Source organism: Haemaphysalis longicornis, unplaced genomic scaffold (assembly GCF_048455015.1).
Source record: "Haemaphysalis longicornis isolate Haplotype H1 unplaced genomic scaffold, Haemaphysalis longicornis Haplotype H1 scaffold_2, whole genome shotgun sequence".
In the NCBI taxonomy this organism is placed as follows: Eukaryota; Metazoa; Arthropoda; class Arachnida; order Ixodida; family Ixodidae; genus Haemaphysalis; species Haemaphysalis longicornis.
The window spans coordinates 32,823,566-32,837,664 of record NW_027526295.1 but is presented as its reverse complement, the minus strand read 5'-3'; the positions used below and the strand labels follow the sequence as shown (position 1 = coordinate 32,837,664).

The following is a 14,099-nucleotide window of genomic DNA, read 5'->3' as shown; positions in this document are numbered from 1 at the left end:
TCCGCGATTCCTTTCACCTGGTGTTGAGGCCCGAGCCATAAGAAATGATCCACTTCTGGGTCATGTTGTTCTTTCGGTTTTGAAAGGAGAAAGCCTCCCTGTGGCACCAGAGTGAAACCACTTCAATACCAGAAGCTCAGAACTCAGTGTCCGTGAGGGTTGCCTACCCTGGGGATCAAGAGTCGTGATTCCAAAATTATTGCAGGCCCAAGTTCTTAGCGTTCTTTATGCCAGCCACGCGGGTATCGAGAAGAGCAAGATGATTGCCAGGAGCCATGTTTGGCGGCCAGGCATTGACAATGTCATTGCCAATATTTTGAAGAGTTTCGCTACGTGTCACAGTGAACATCGAGTTGCACAGCTGGTTCAGCAGACGCCGTGGCCTTTTCCACAGCGACCTTGGTCAAAGCTTCACGTTGACTTCGGAGACCATTCCTAGGTCATATGTTATTGCTTGTTGTGGATGCATTCTCAAAGTGGACAGAAGTCTTTCCTGTGTCTTCCACATCTGCAGAAGCTACCATTTCTGCCTTGAGAGTTGCATTCGCACAGCATGGCCTGCCTGACGTCATAGTTTCCGACAATGGTCCTGCCTTCACCAGTGCCCAGTACCTTGAGTTCTTAACTCGAAATGAAATACGCCGCATGCTCGTACCGCCGTATCACCCTGCCTGAAATGGTGCAGCTGAACGAGTGGTACAAACTGTAAAGAACAAACTAAAGAAGTCTGGTTCTGGGAACTTCCAAACGCAGATCTCCAGGTTCCTGTTCCACTACAGGACCACGCCACATGAAGTTACAGGTCGGCCACCATGTGAGCTTTTGACGGGAAGAATGTTCAAGACTCCGCTGGATGTCCTAAGGCCAAGCCTGCAGGCATCTGTACTTCTCAAACAACTCAAGCAGAACTTGTACGCCGACAGAGGGTCCCGGCAGGCTCCATCACTGCAGCGAGGTGATGGCGTGTATGCGCGAAACTTCCGCAGGGGAACACCTTGGGTGCCTGCCTGTGTTGTGGACGTCACTCCGTCATCAGCCCATGTCCGATTTGAAGAGTGCACATTGGGAAACCGACACAGCGACCACTTACGCCTTATTCAGACAGAAACACTGACCTCTCCTGAAACTGCTATCGCTGCAGCTCCACCACAGCTGGAGCCGCCGCCTCTCCATGCATTAGCTGTTCCGGAAGTGCCTCATCAGGAACAGCCACCTGGAATTAGCTTAACTGGGAGTAGCTGTGCCATGGACACTGACGGGACTGCGCTCAACGGTGGTGTGCACGTGAACAGTGACAGTCGTGCCTACGCCTGGCACACCGAAGTTGCGACATGGCACGAGGACTAGGAAACCAGTGAATAGGTACACCCCATAGTCGTCCTCCCAATATGGGAGGAGTGTTACAATGTTAGCTCATGTGCAGCCCCCCCCCCACACGCGGCACTGATAGTTTTGTGTTCAGCCGTGCATGCCTGGCACAGCGGCAAGTGACCGGTTTGTGAAAATAAACACAGTTCATTCTGGGCAAACGGCTCGACATGTTTTCATATCTTTCGCGGGCCGGATGGCCTACTCCTGTTCGCGGTAGTCACTTCCTACCTCTCGGCCATCCGTACTTCTACGCATCTAACACTTTTATAATACGTGTCCTTCACCGGCGGAAAGCGACAATGTTTTTAGCCAGTGCCTGACTAGCTTTACAAAACCATCTGTTTTTTCCGGTGTCAGAAAGGCTAGTTGTTCATCTTGCAAGAAGTCAATGGCTTTGTTGATACTCAATGGTTTACTTTTAGTTCCAAATTTCTTAGCGAAAAAGGAATGAACGCCTTCAGAAATACATCGTTCTTTTTCTGCGTGCATTGCTCCATGGGATACGTTTCTAACCATTGGGACATGACCAACCGGACCTTCATTTGGCTTAACGCAGTATTTAGGACCACAACTCAAAACCTCCTTAACAAAACCAGGCAGTTGTTTATCCGAAAGTGACGTGATCTCCTGGGGCTTAACACTGTCCGTCATGTTACATTTTTCCAGGAGCAAAAAGCTGGAAGACAGTTCCGCCACAGAAACTCCGTCACATTCGCTGACTCTCGGGTCCACGCACGTACAAGTCCCAACATGGTCACGGCGCACGTCGAACTTTTCTCCGCAAACACACAAAGGCACACTTGCAGGAAACGAATCTGCCTCTGAAGCTCCGACCTGAGGATACTGCTGATTCTTCTGGCATGGCCTGTTGACGCTCGACAGGGCAAGAGCTTCGCTTGCGCTTCGAGGGGAACCAAGCGATTGTTCAGTGCGAACGACAGCGCTTTGGACTGACAGCTGGCAGCGGAGATCAAGTTGACGTAGGTTGCAGAAGGATTAGCACACAAAGAAGGAGGAAGCACAGGGACCATACAGTTAGAAAATGTTACAGTTGGGCTAGTTGGTGCTGACTTAGAACCATTTTACCAGCGAAAAATGGACAGGGACCTAGAAAGAAGTGGACGGGACAATCGGTAGACTTTAACGGAACAGATTTTACTTGAGATACGTAATATATGAAAACGTTAACAGAAAGGGCTAAAAGGATGATAAAACTTAAAAATGATAAAAAAAATCTACAGTCATAGATGCGTACCACCTAGACGGCCAAACTACATCCCGCGCATGCGCCCATGCAAGAAGCTAAGCTATTTTGCCTTAAGAGCGATGGAAGGCACGCTGGTGCAGTTATCTGCCTCCCTGTGAATATGGAAGGACTCACCAATCTCTCGTTTCACTTGGTCATGCACGCTGCCTAAGGCAGGTGTAGCACAAAATGCTGGGACACAATCAGGACACCGCTTGCAAAAGAGCTGCCTGGTTTTGTTAAGGAAGTTTTAAGTTGTGGTCCTAAATACTGCATTGAGCCAAATGAAGGTCCGGTTAGTCATGCCGCAATGGTTAGGAAAGTAGCCGATGGAGCAATGCACGAATGAAACGATGTATTTCTGAAGGCATTGATTGCCTTTTGACTAAGAAAATTGGAACTAAAAGTAAACTGTTGACTGTCAAAAAAGCCGTTGACTTCTTGCGAAATGAACAACTAGCCTCGCTGACAGCGGATAAAAAAGGTGATTCTGTAGTTATGCCTCATTCCGTGTACGAAGAAAAAGCTAATCAGGCACTGGATAAAAACTTTGTCGCTTTCAGATGGCGAAAAACACATCTTAAAAAAGAGGCAGCTAACTTGTACGAACAATTGAACTTGCTTCCCCTACAAAAAGGCATCGATGCTGGAAGTTGGACTGTTTAAAAATATTCCTTTCTGTAAAAACCCACAAGGAAAACTTGCCCCTAAGGGCCTATTACGGAAGAACGACGCAAGGCAGACCGTGAACATGGCTGCCCTTAGCGGGGACGGTCACTTTAATGACAGGGGTGCTTTCATGATGATTATGGTGAACAGCGCATACCTAGCGGGAGATTTACATCCTCCCACGCCCAAGATAATCGATGGTTGAACACTGAATCCGCAATCCTAACACTTTGGTTTTCGGTCCGTAGTCAGCCCTTGCGAAGCGGTCTTGGAATTTGTCAGCTCTTCTGTTTCCATCGATGCATGCACCATCCCGCAGCCTTCAGCACACCCTGGTGGCGCCAAGGCGTAGCGTATGACAACCAACCTGGGCGAATAGCTCCCTGAAGCGTTTTCAGTCCCGTAGGTTTGTATAAACTGTAGTAAAGGTGGTGTCGGGCAATTCTCAAATTTTTGGTGTAGCCGTAGAGTGGTCTTCCCCAATCAGTATGTCGGCTGCCTCGAGTTTTTCTTTCGGTATTTTCTACTTCTGGGAAGCGTGCTTTCGTGCTGGGTGTCAAAGTACTATGCGGCTCCACTGCTTCTTAGCCACATCTCGCGGTTTCTTGCCACTGACAAGCAGTGAACGGCAAGGTTTCTTCTGCCGTTTCAATTTCAGTTCGATCAAACTACTGCGATTCGCTCGTGACTGCAGCCTTTTCAACTACTTCGACGGTAGGAGCTGGTCGGGTCTTAAGTAGTTCCGATAAGGATTCACCCTTCATGAATTCGGGAACAAAGATGTTCTTAAACCCAAACTGCGGAGTATCTAGCCTTTCTTTCCCGTCCTTAAACGCGTGTTTTAAGTCTTCCATTTGGACGGAAGCAGCCGAGTCGTCCTTGTCTGTTGCACGCGTATCCTTGCGGTCTTCCCCTTTGCCTTTTGTTGAGACACTCGACGCTGCCTCGGTGTTGGGTCGCACCTGCAAGTTCGTGTGTTCAGCCTTTTGGTATGTAGCATCCTGCGCTGCGACGACGGCTTGTTCCTGTACGGAGACTTGCGAGACGTTACCGGGGAAATTGTTGTTGATAGTCTTCTCCTTCTTTGGTAAGAACAAGAATCGCTTCCCCGCGTCGCACGTCGCATTGTCTTCTTGCACCACCAGATCGTCTTCTTGCGCCACCTTCATGGAGATGTTATCCTTTGACGGACCTCCTGGCCTCACGCTGTCGATGTCAGAAAAATCCCTTTGTTCACGGGTTGCCGACTCGAAATGGTTTCCAGACCCTTGCCATTCACGTGTCTCACCGTTAAATGTTGTATCCTTGACCTTTTGCACTACAATTGGCAAGGTCGCTGCCCGTGAACGGACAAGAGAGTCACCTCGATGGGTTGTCGGGAGAACGCTGTTGGCCACAATGGTCAGTGGTCGAGGGAAATTTGGCCTGTTAGGAGTGGCGTTGGTGGTGCCTATCATGCCGGATGCCTTTGAAACCTTCAAAGCATTGCGGAGCCGGTTGAGGGCGCGGCATATACTTCCTCGGTACGCCAAGGCCTCGAAGTATTCGCGCTCGACTTCCTCATGGTCAAGAATAACGATAATTGTCTGGTGTATCTCGTAAATTGTGGCATCTTTGCTCTCAAGCAGATCAATGGTCGCTTCCAAGTCGTGCGGAGATGGAGACGGGGCTTCCAGAAGCTCATTCACTGCCTTGAGCAACCTTTCAGTAGCTACGCGAAAGATACGTTGCTGCCGGCGCAGCTCATCTATTCGACACTTACTGTCCGTCGTCACTGTACGGTCTGGGCCAGCCATGCCGACCTCCAGCTGAGGGCGGGGTGATCAGCAGAAACAGCAGTCAACGGAACGGGGTTCTGGGTACCTCAAGCCGGAGGGGACGTCGGTGGTCTCCTTCGTCGTCTGTGGTCATCCTCCCGTGTGTAGCGGCACCAGAAAATGTTACGGAAGAACGACGCAAGGCAGACCGTGAACATGGCTGCCCTTAGCGGGGATGATCACTTTAATGACAGGGGTGCTTTCATGATGATTATGGTGAACAGCGCATACCCAGCGGGAGATTTAACAGGGCCATCTTTTCTGAAAAAGGGTCATGGCAGGGCGTCATGTCTAAGTTTATTCAAAAGCATTTAAACATCTTCTCCGTGGAAGACCCGTTTCGTACCGCAATTCGCTTCAGCTAGTGGACCTTTTAGCTCAATCGGACAGCACTGGAGCTAATTTTGTTTTCTCAATAGACATTGAGGATTGGTTTTACAGTGTTCCTTAAAAAGAAATGGTTGACACAGTGAATAATTTATTTGATGAAACTGAACCAATCGCATTCTAGAATGCTAGAGAGTTGTCCATCAACAATTTTATGAACCTTTTAACCTTCTACCTCGAATCCACTTCTGTTTGTTCAATGACCGGTACTAACGTCTCGAAGCGTGCCTTGACCGTAGTATCGTGAAGTGTTTTAGATATGTGGATGAATTCATAGTTTTTGTGAAAGGGGACAGCATTCAGGACAGACAGCATGTGGTAGAAACAGTTTTAGAAATATTTAAAAATTGTTCATAGGGGTTAAAGTTCACTCATGAGGAGACACTGAATGGCGGTATACAGTTTTAGACGAGAACCTGCAGTTTCGTGATGAGCACATTTGTTGCGCATACCAATTCCACTCTAAAAAGCAGATTTTAAATTGCAGTTCGGCGCACTCAAAGGTGGTCAAGCGCAGTATAGCGATGAAAGTGTTGCGCGAAAATGTCTTGTTTGTTGATTTTTCGCGCAGGAATAAAATCAAATAAAAAAAATTAAACTGTTTGTGCGGCTCCCTAGAGAAGTGATGTCCGCGCAGAGTTGCTGAAAGTATGGACGCGCAGGTGATCCGCTTGACATGTTCTGCGGTCCCTCGGGAACTTGTTGCCTCTATCACTGAAAGCCTTATCAAGAAGGCTAAGGCGGGTACCTGTTCTCCAACAGGAGACGGCGCCAGCCAACCCAAGTTGCGGCGGGTAGCAGTACCGTATGTTCACCAGCTCACGCACCGCTTGAAAAAAGTGGGCAAGAAATGTGGTCTCGATGTTCTGGCTACGGCTTCTGGGATGCTGGTGCGGATGTGGCCAGTCGTCAGTGACAACAAGAGGCGAGGCTGAACAAAAAAGCATGCCACCAGGTTTGTCAACTGTAAAATTGCCGTTGTTTACAGCGTTCTCTAGTCCTGAGGGAAATGCTATGTAGGAAATACGGGGCGCTGCATAAATGGCAGTCTGAGGGAGCACCGAGCTGCAGTGTCATCGCTTGCTGCGGGGGCCACTTGGGCGACCATTGGAAGCGGTGTCCTGGTTGTGTCATAGCATTTGGTGCCACACGTGTCTTAGGCAGCTGGGATGAACAAGTGAAACAAGAGATTTGTGAGGCCTTCCATGTTCACACGGAGGCAGATAACTGTATAAGCGTGCCTTCCATCGCTGTTACGGCAAAAGAGCTTGGCTTCTTGCAAGGGCGCATGCGCGGGACGTAGCTTGGCCGTGTGTGGTGGTATGCATCAATGACTGTAGATTGTTTTATTTTGGTATTTTTAAGTGTTATCACCTTTTTAGCCCTGTCAGTTCTTTCATATATTACGTGTATCAAGTAAAAGCTGTTCAGTTGAAGTCTAGCGATTGTCCCGTCTACTTATTTCTAGGTCCCTGTCCGTTTTTCGCTGGTAAAATGGCTCTTAGTCAGCACCAACTAGCTCAACTTTCAGCCTTAGCCGTTAGAAGACAATGGAAGAGGTCTTCGACCTGCAGTAGACCTAGTGGGCTGCTGGTGCTGCTGATGATGATACAACAGCTGGGTCTCCGATGAATGAAGACCTTTCGTGTTTCTCCTGCCGTGCACCACTAGGGCGAGCTGCGTGATTTTTTTGTCTATCACACCTTAATTTGCCTTATTCGTCGCGGGGAAGACACAACATATAGATAACGAACCGCCGCGGTGGCTCAGTGGCTAAGGCGTTGCGGTGCTGAGCACGAGGTCGTGGGTTTAATTCCCGGCCGCGGCGGCCGCTTTACTGATGGAGGTGAAAAGCAAAAACGCCCGTGTGTACGAGATTGCGAGATTGGCTTTAGCTATAGTAGCAAAAAATACCATAATTGTGCCTGTGTGTGGTTTTTAATTTTTCCCACTTGCAGCAGGTGACATGACTGCCAACTACAATTGCAAAAATATATATTGAGCGAGTGTTCAAGAAGCACTTGCAGAACCACGCAGTGGCAAATATCATTGGCTTTTGAGAAGCTAGGAGGGCTGCCGAAATTTTAAATGCAGAGCATTTCTTAGCCTCGCCTGTTCCTGCGTCGGACGGTGTCAACAGTTTCGCGTCCGCAGCAGGTGCGCCTCTCCTTCCCTCCTCTCTCTCAACAGCAGCTGGCGCGCGCATGCGTCGTAGTCAGCCCGTTCGCTCCGTCGCGGTCTCGGCCTAGCAGGTGCGTGATTGCAACGCGGTGGGTCGTGGAATGGCGCGCGCTGCTTGCGCATGCGCGCTCTCCACCCCGTACTGCTCTCCCTCTACTGCGCGCGCTGCAAATATAGCGGCTAGCGGTCGCTCGTGTTTCAGTCAGGGGGATGAAACTCCGCCGTTTTTCTGTCCCGTGAACGCAACGATCCTAACGTTTGGGGGCTGTACTACATACGAGCATAAATGAACGTTGTTGCTGCATTTTATATTTATTAACAGGTTACTTATTAATTACGGAGTTTTAATATGCAAGTGAACTTAAAAGTTGCGGTTCTAGACTGCGAAAGTACGAGCGCCACCCGGAGGGGGAAACCGAAACCACGCCTTTCTGCTTCGCACCGCAGAAAAGGGGCGTTTCTTGTCGCGCCCGCAGGTATGCTACGATCCACGGTGTTCCGAGGGCCGTTTTTACCACCGTGAAGTTTGTTTCATCGAAACAGACGCATGAATGGATTCGCACCGTCATCACAGATCATGCTGAACTGAGTGGTGTCAAAATTCTTCACGCCAGGCCGCACAAAATTCTTTTGGACCCCGGCGGACGAAAGGTACGATCTGCATGCTGCTCGTTTTGCTTTTCTACGCTTGCACGACATAGCAGGACGCGGTTGCAGCAGCAGATTTGTAATTTAAGTGAGCATACACGTGCACTATTTATTTATTACATTCTGATTGTCTTCTTTTCCTCTTGAATCACGCATGAAATGCGTGGCAGAGCATCTGGCAATTAATCCAATGACTACATTAGCTACACAGGTTTGTTTACACGTGCGTTATTGATTTAATGCGTTTCGATCGTGTGTTTTGCATTTTAGCGCACGTGAATGCACGGTATGCAGCAAAGTGTATATGAGGCAATTATACAATAACTAATTCATCAGTGTGAGCTTATCTGCAGTCTTTTTATTTTCTTTTGATTGCCTGCGTTTAGTATGTTTTCGTAGCATGCGTTGTAGTTATTATTATTAATAATATTATTGTGATTATTATAATTATTATCAGTATTATTTTTGTCGTTATTATTATCAGCCTATTTATGCTCACAGCTGGAGGAATGCATCTCCCATACACTTTTGGCTCAAAGGTTCATATCGGATTGTTAGCACAAGGTTAACTAAGTAGTGACTACATTAATTATTTTATTGCGTTTCAATTGTGTGTTCTGCACTTTGTATTCACGTGAATCCATGGCATATAGCAGAATGAATTTGTAGCAATCAATACACAAACTAAGCAATTATTGTATATGTTTATAATTCCTTCATAACTATAATTCCACCACTTATAACTTATAATTTACGTTTCAGTTCCGTGCTTCGAGTTTCAGCTTTCAGTACAGGAACGATATATTTACAAGAACGGAGTTACGGCTATAAGCCGATAAATAATTAGACAATGCAGGTTCAACCTGTCCTAATAATTTATTACGGGTTTTTAAATAAGGTTTTAATAACCGGTTTACTCCAAGGCCCGTGAAATACCTGAGGAATACATAGCGCGCGGAAGTATATATGCCTTAATAGTAGTTTAGAAATCCTGGTGGGGAACGGCTGCTTTCATCTGGAGAAATATATTTTGGATTAGGAGCAAGGCTGGGTCGTTTCCACCGAACACTATAATCACACACATAGAAAAGCGTATCCGGGTCTCTTACGAATAAATGCTGATTTTAATTTAAAATTTGCCTTTACGATTGGTGTTGTCACAAGTCGTCTTTGTACCCAAAATCAGTTTAAGAAATGAAGATTCGTTATATATCGAATAACGTTTATTTTTAATACAGATGTCAGTTTTCACTCAAAACTATGTGCGCTTGAAAGCAGCAGTAAAGTTATTATTCATTGTAAACCAAATATGCACACGTTCTTGTTGATGTTCCAGATCTCGCATTTGGCTCCAGTTTGTGAGAAGGCAGGACCTGGCTAATTTACCGCCTCGTCAGACCTACAGCATCTACCGGCTGTGTCCTGCCCATTTCACCAGCAGAGACTACACGGATCTTGGACTGATATGCACTGGCTGGATACCTAGTTATTAGCATGCGGCAATGGGCCATACACTTTTGTACGCGACTAAAAGCGCAAAAAAAACAAGTTGTGTTTTTAGTGTACGAATGGTATATTTAGCAATAAACATAAAAAAACTGCGCTGTTTATTCTTGTCTTGATTGTGTTTAGTAATAAACCAAAACAACGTCGTACTTAGAATAGGAGCTGCAAAAAGATGTGGAAGCGCCACACTCTATCATTTAGAACGAAACAATTACCCTTTTGATAATGTGGCGGGTTGCGCAACAGGAACAATGTCGTGCGCTGGCCATCTGAATGCCTTTTGAATTGGCGCTAAATCCACTCCCCACTCGGCTTTTCAGTCCTAATCAAGATGGCGTCCTCTAACGCATGTCTGCAACGCGCCGCCATTTTTTTAGTACCGCCCCCAAACACGAGGAGTTTGTCCGGCGCTGCGACCGAATATCGCGTCCAATGCAAGGTATAGGAAGTTTCACTCCCCTGTTTCAGTCACTGCGTTGCTCCTTCCTTCCTTGGTTGACGCTCGTGCCCACGTTTACTCGTGTCTGCTACTCCAGCATCACGGAAGAAGCGATGGAAGCAACACTGCCTTCAATCAGTACTGAGGCCCCAATGCTCTGCATTTACTCGTGTTGCCCTCGCGGGAAGGCGGGGGAATTTTTTTCCCACACAAATATCGGGTTAAAAATGTACGCCACACGCAGTTTACTGACGTATGTTATAATGATATAAATTTTCACAACGAAGGAAAGAGTAATTAAAGCAAGAACTAAACAACGAGTGCGTTAAAGGAAATACCTAAAATTGGTTACGAAGAAAAAGCAGTTCGGGGCTTTCGGTTGCACAACATTCGGCCTGAAGGACAGTGGTAGCGTGCGTAATAAAAGCTTGTGTCACTTAATGTCTCCGATTGTGAAAACTCTAAACTTAAGAATACTGCTCAAATATTTTCTGGCGTAACTGTAGGCTTCAGTATGCGCCCCAAGTTCTGCGAGCGTTCTCGGCAGAGAACTCTATGCATTACGGTTGACAAAAATACAAGAAAAACAATAAAAGTGAATTTATGGGTAATAAAAATTATAACACTAATAAAACTTGTTCCAGCTCAGTTAGAGAGCAATTTCTACCCGCCTAAGGAAGAGAGGCATGTGTGGGGGACTGTGCAGTCTCCACAAAATAGAGGCAAAATAGATTCAAAAGAGGCAATACACAGCGATCTTAAAACACACCAGCAAAAACAAAACCAAAACACAATAAAAAAGAGAAACAGACACGAAACAAGCACTGCATTGCATGGAATAAAGGTTTCTGCAGTACCAAAGTTCTATAAAGAGATTTTAGCCTTGGCGGTAGAGTTTATGCTTGGCGTGTCGTTCATTAAGTTACAAGGGACGCAGTACGACGGGGTTTCCTTTCCACATTTTGTTTGCAGTGGAGGCAAATGTGTTGAGTCTGACGTAAGCAGCGTAGTTCTATGTTGCAAGCTTTAAAAGGTCCCTAAAATTTTTTTAACACGGCATCATGTAGTTAATTTTTTACATGAAGTACATTGGCGGATCGTGTGGTTTCTAGCGCGGTATGTAATATTGTCACGAAGCCAAGGACGGCGCAGTTGTCTTGAAGGAGAAACAAGTTTATTGGAGCGAACTTGTGCTCCTCTAACAACTCAAAAGAATACAGAGGCGGCGAAGCAGCGGTCAACAAAGTGACTTCCCTCACAAAAAATCCTGTTGTGTTTTTCATGTATTTCTGTAGAGTTTTGTCTTCCTCTTGTGTAGAGATTTTGTAGAGTTTGTGAAGAATTTTTTTGACGAGCTCTTGACGTGTTTCACCAAGTATTTGGGCACGGAGTTTCTGCAGAGAGTTTGACGAGTGATTTTCTGTAGAACTTATGATTTATTTTTGCAGCCTTTTTACGTACATTTATGCGTACTTCTTGATGCACTTCTCATGGAGTTTCTGTAGAGAGTTTGGCGAGTGATTTTCTGTAGAACATCTGATGTATTTTTGCAGCCTTTTTAAGTAGATTTATGTGTACTTCTTGATGCACTTCTATAGCTTTTATGATGACATCTTATGTACTTCATTACGTATTCTTACGGAGCTTCTTCATTTATTTCTGCGTACTTCCTGACGTGTTCTTGCCATTTTTGTAATGGGTTTCTTGAACTACATAAATATTTTAGGTCAGCAAATTGATACATAATTACACATTTTGCGCTTTGCTGCAAGTAAGTGTTATTGGGCAAAATAGGGGCATTTTTGGCACTCACAAGATGTAAATCGGCAGCATTGATAGTCACACATAAATTTAGTCAGACAGCGACAGCTAGCTGAAAGGCCAGCCAGTCAAAGCTGCTGAAATATACCAGCAGAGACAAAACTCAGCGACTCACGATCGATTTAATTCTGAGACAGAACTATGCAGCTGACTGACCGACAGCCTTGATTTTCCGTGACACTACGGACAGGAGGGTCGCCTTGATTCGCTGCTGTGGCACGGCAAACTTGGCACATGTGCAGGCTGGAAAGATAGAAAAAGCAAGCTGATATCAGAATACAACATATCAAAAGTAACATTTTTTTTAAATATCCTTTTTTTGCTGAAGTTCTGTTTTAGTTTGACTCTCTTCGATGTTGATATTTAGCCCATTTTTAATTTCCTTAAATGCTAATTTGATGATAAATTCTTAGCAAGAATACACTAATTCTCATTTGAATACTTGTGTCATTGCTTGACTTTTTTAGGGTTGCATGTGTGTTGAATTATTTTTACATGAACCGTACCAGCAGTGGTAGTAATTCAAAAAATTTTGCTCACATATACATGATCTCTCAGTATAAAAAGCCAACTAATGTCACCAGACTTTCGGCACCAGCAAAAATGACTGAAGGCTAATAAAGTTTTATCTGAATCCCCAGAATGACAGGTTACCTGCCAAAAAAAGCTATCCAATAAAAGCACCAATGACTTGGGTTCACTTATGAATAATGTTTGGATACCTAAATAGCTTGTGCGCCTGTATACACAGGACACCTATGCGGTTGTCATTCTCATTCTCTGTATATGTCCGTTGTTATGTCTTGTGCAGTTGTAAGTAGCTGGCACACATGAGAAGCCCAACAATTTGTTTTAGGCAATATAGATGTCCACAGGACCACTGCTGTACAATGAAGGCTCACTAAGTGTAAAAAGTACTGATTATTATTTTGTTGTAAGCAGCCATTATGCAGCTTTGATGTCTGCTCTCTATCAATTATCATCAGCTATTTTGCAATGCCTTGACGTTTTTTTAGCTTTCGAATTCATTCATTGCTGAGAAGTGCGAAGGAAAGTTTGATCCCCTGCTTAAGCGGGCGAACATGTGGATACCCCGCTTTGATAGACGAGAAATATCCAAAATACTATCCACATTAAAAACCACTGTTCTGAACGATGTGCAGGAAACAAGTTGCCGCAATTTATGGCCAATTTAAGCTCAGATGCCAGCGATTTTGAACGCACAGTATTCTATGGCTAGCAACACGTAGTGTTGTACGGCTTCGAGCAAATTTTCATTCATGGTTTTTTACCACGGTAGCTTTTTCCAATGCAAAAAACCACTAATGCCATGATGGACATTCCATAATAGTTAGCCTGAAGACGAAATACATATAAGCAAAACTCTTCCAACCTACTACCATTGGTAGCATGGTTCATGCCAACACTGCTTAGTATGCTGGCAAGGCGGCCTTGGGCAGACATAAGGAAAAACACAAATTCACAAAGAAAAGTTACAGAGCTTCCCTAAATATATTCGGTTCGTTTCAACGAAAAAATTAATGCAGGTTAAAGAACTGTTGAAAGGAGGAGAGACTAAGCGGCACAGAAAACGACCTGCCTTGTGCTGCCGTAAAGGGTGCCAAATAGAACAAAAATAAAACAAAGGATGCTGTCCGTGTGGGGAGACGTGAGCCAAAGCAGAGCAGAAATAAGCAATGGGGTGAACTATTTTGTCATGAGCAGCGCCAACAAACCAAAATGTACAACTGTAGTAATGTTGGTAAATAATCAGCTCCACAGTGCAAAACATACAGAACAAAGGGACAAGAAAACACAGGACAGGCTCTGAAGTTACACAAAAATATGCCGCCAATAGACGCACAAAAACAAAATTTAACCCGATGAAAGCCTCGGGCATTATTGGGTTAAGTTTCTCTCATTTTTTGAATGCATGCTGGGTATACATTTTTGTGCAACTCCAATAAGTTTTTTTTAGTTGACATTCAGAGCTTGTCCCATGTTTTCTTTTCCC

General features: G+C 45.3%; 1 pseudogene; it reads left to right on the top strand.

The window, feature by feature from the left end:
• The window catches only part of LOC144167895 (uncharacterized), a 91,303-nt pseudogene that overhangs the window by 25,937 nt on the left and 51,267 nt on the right, over window positions 1-14,099 (top strand).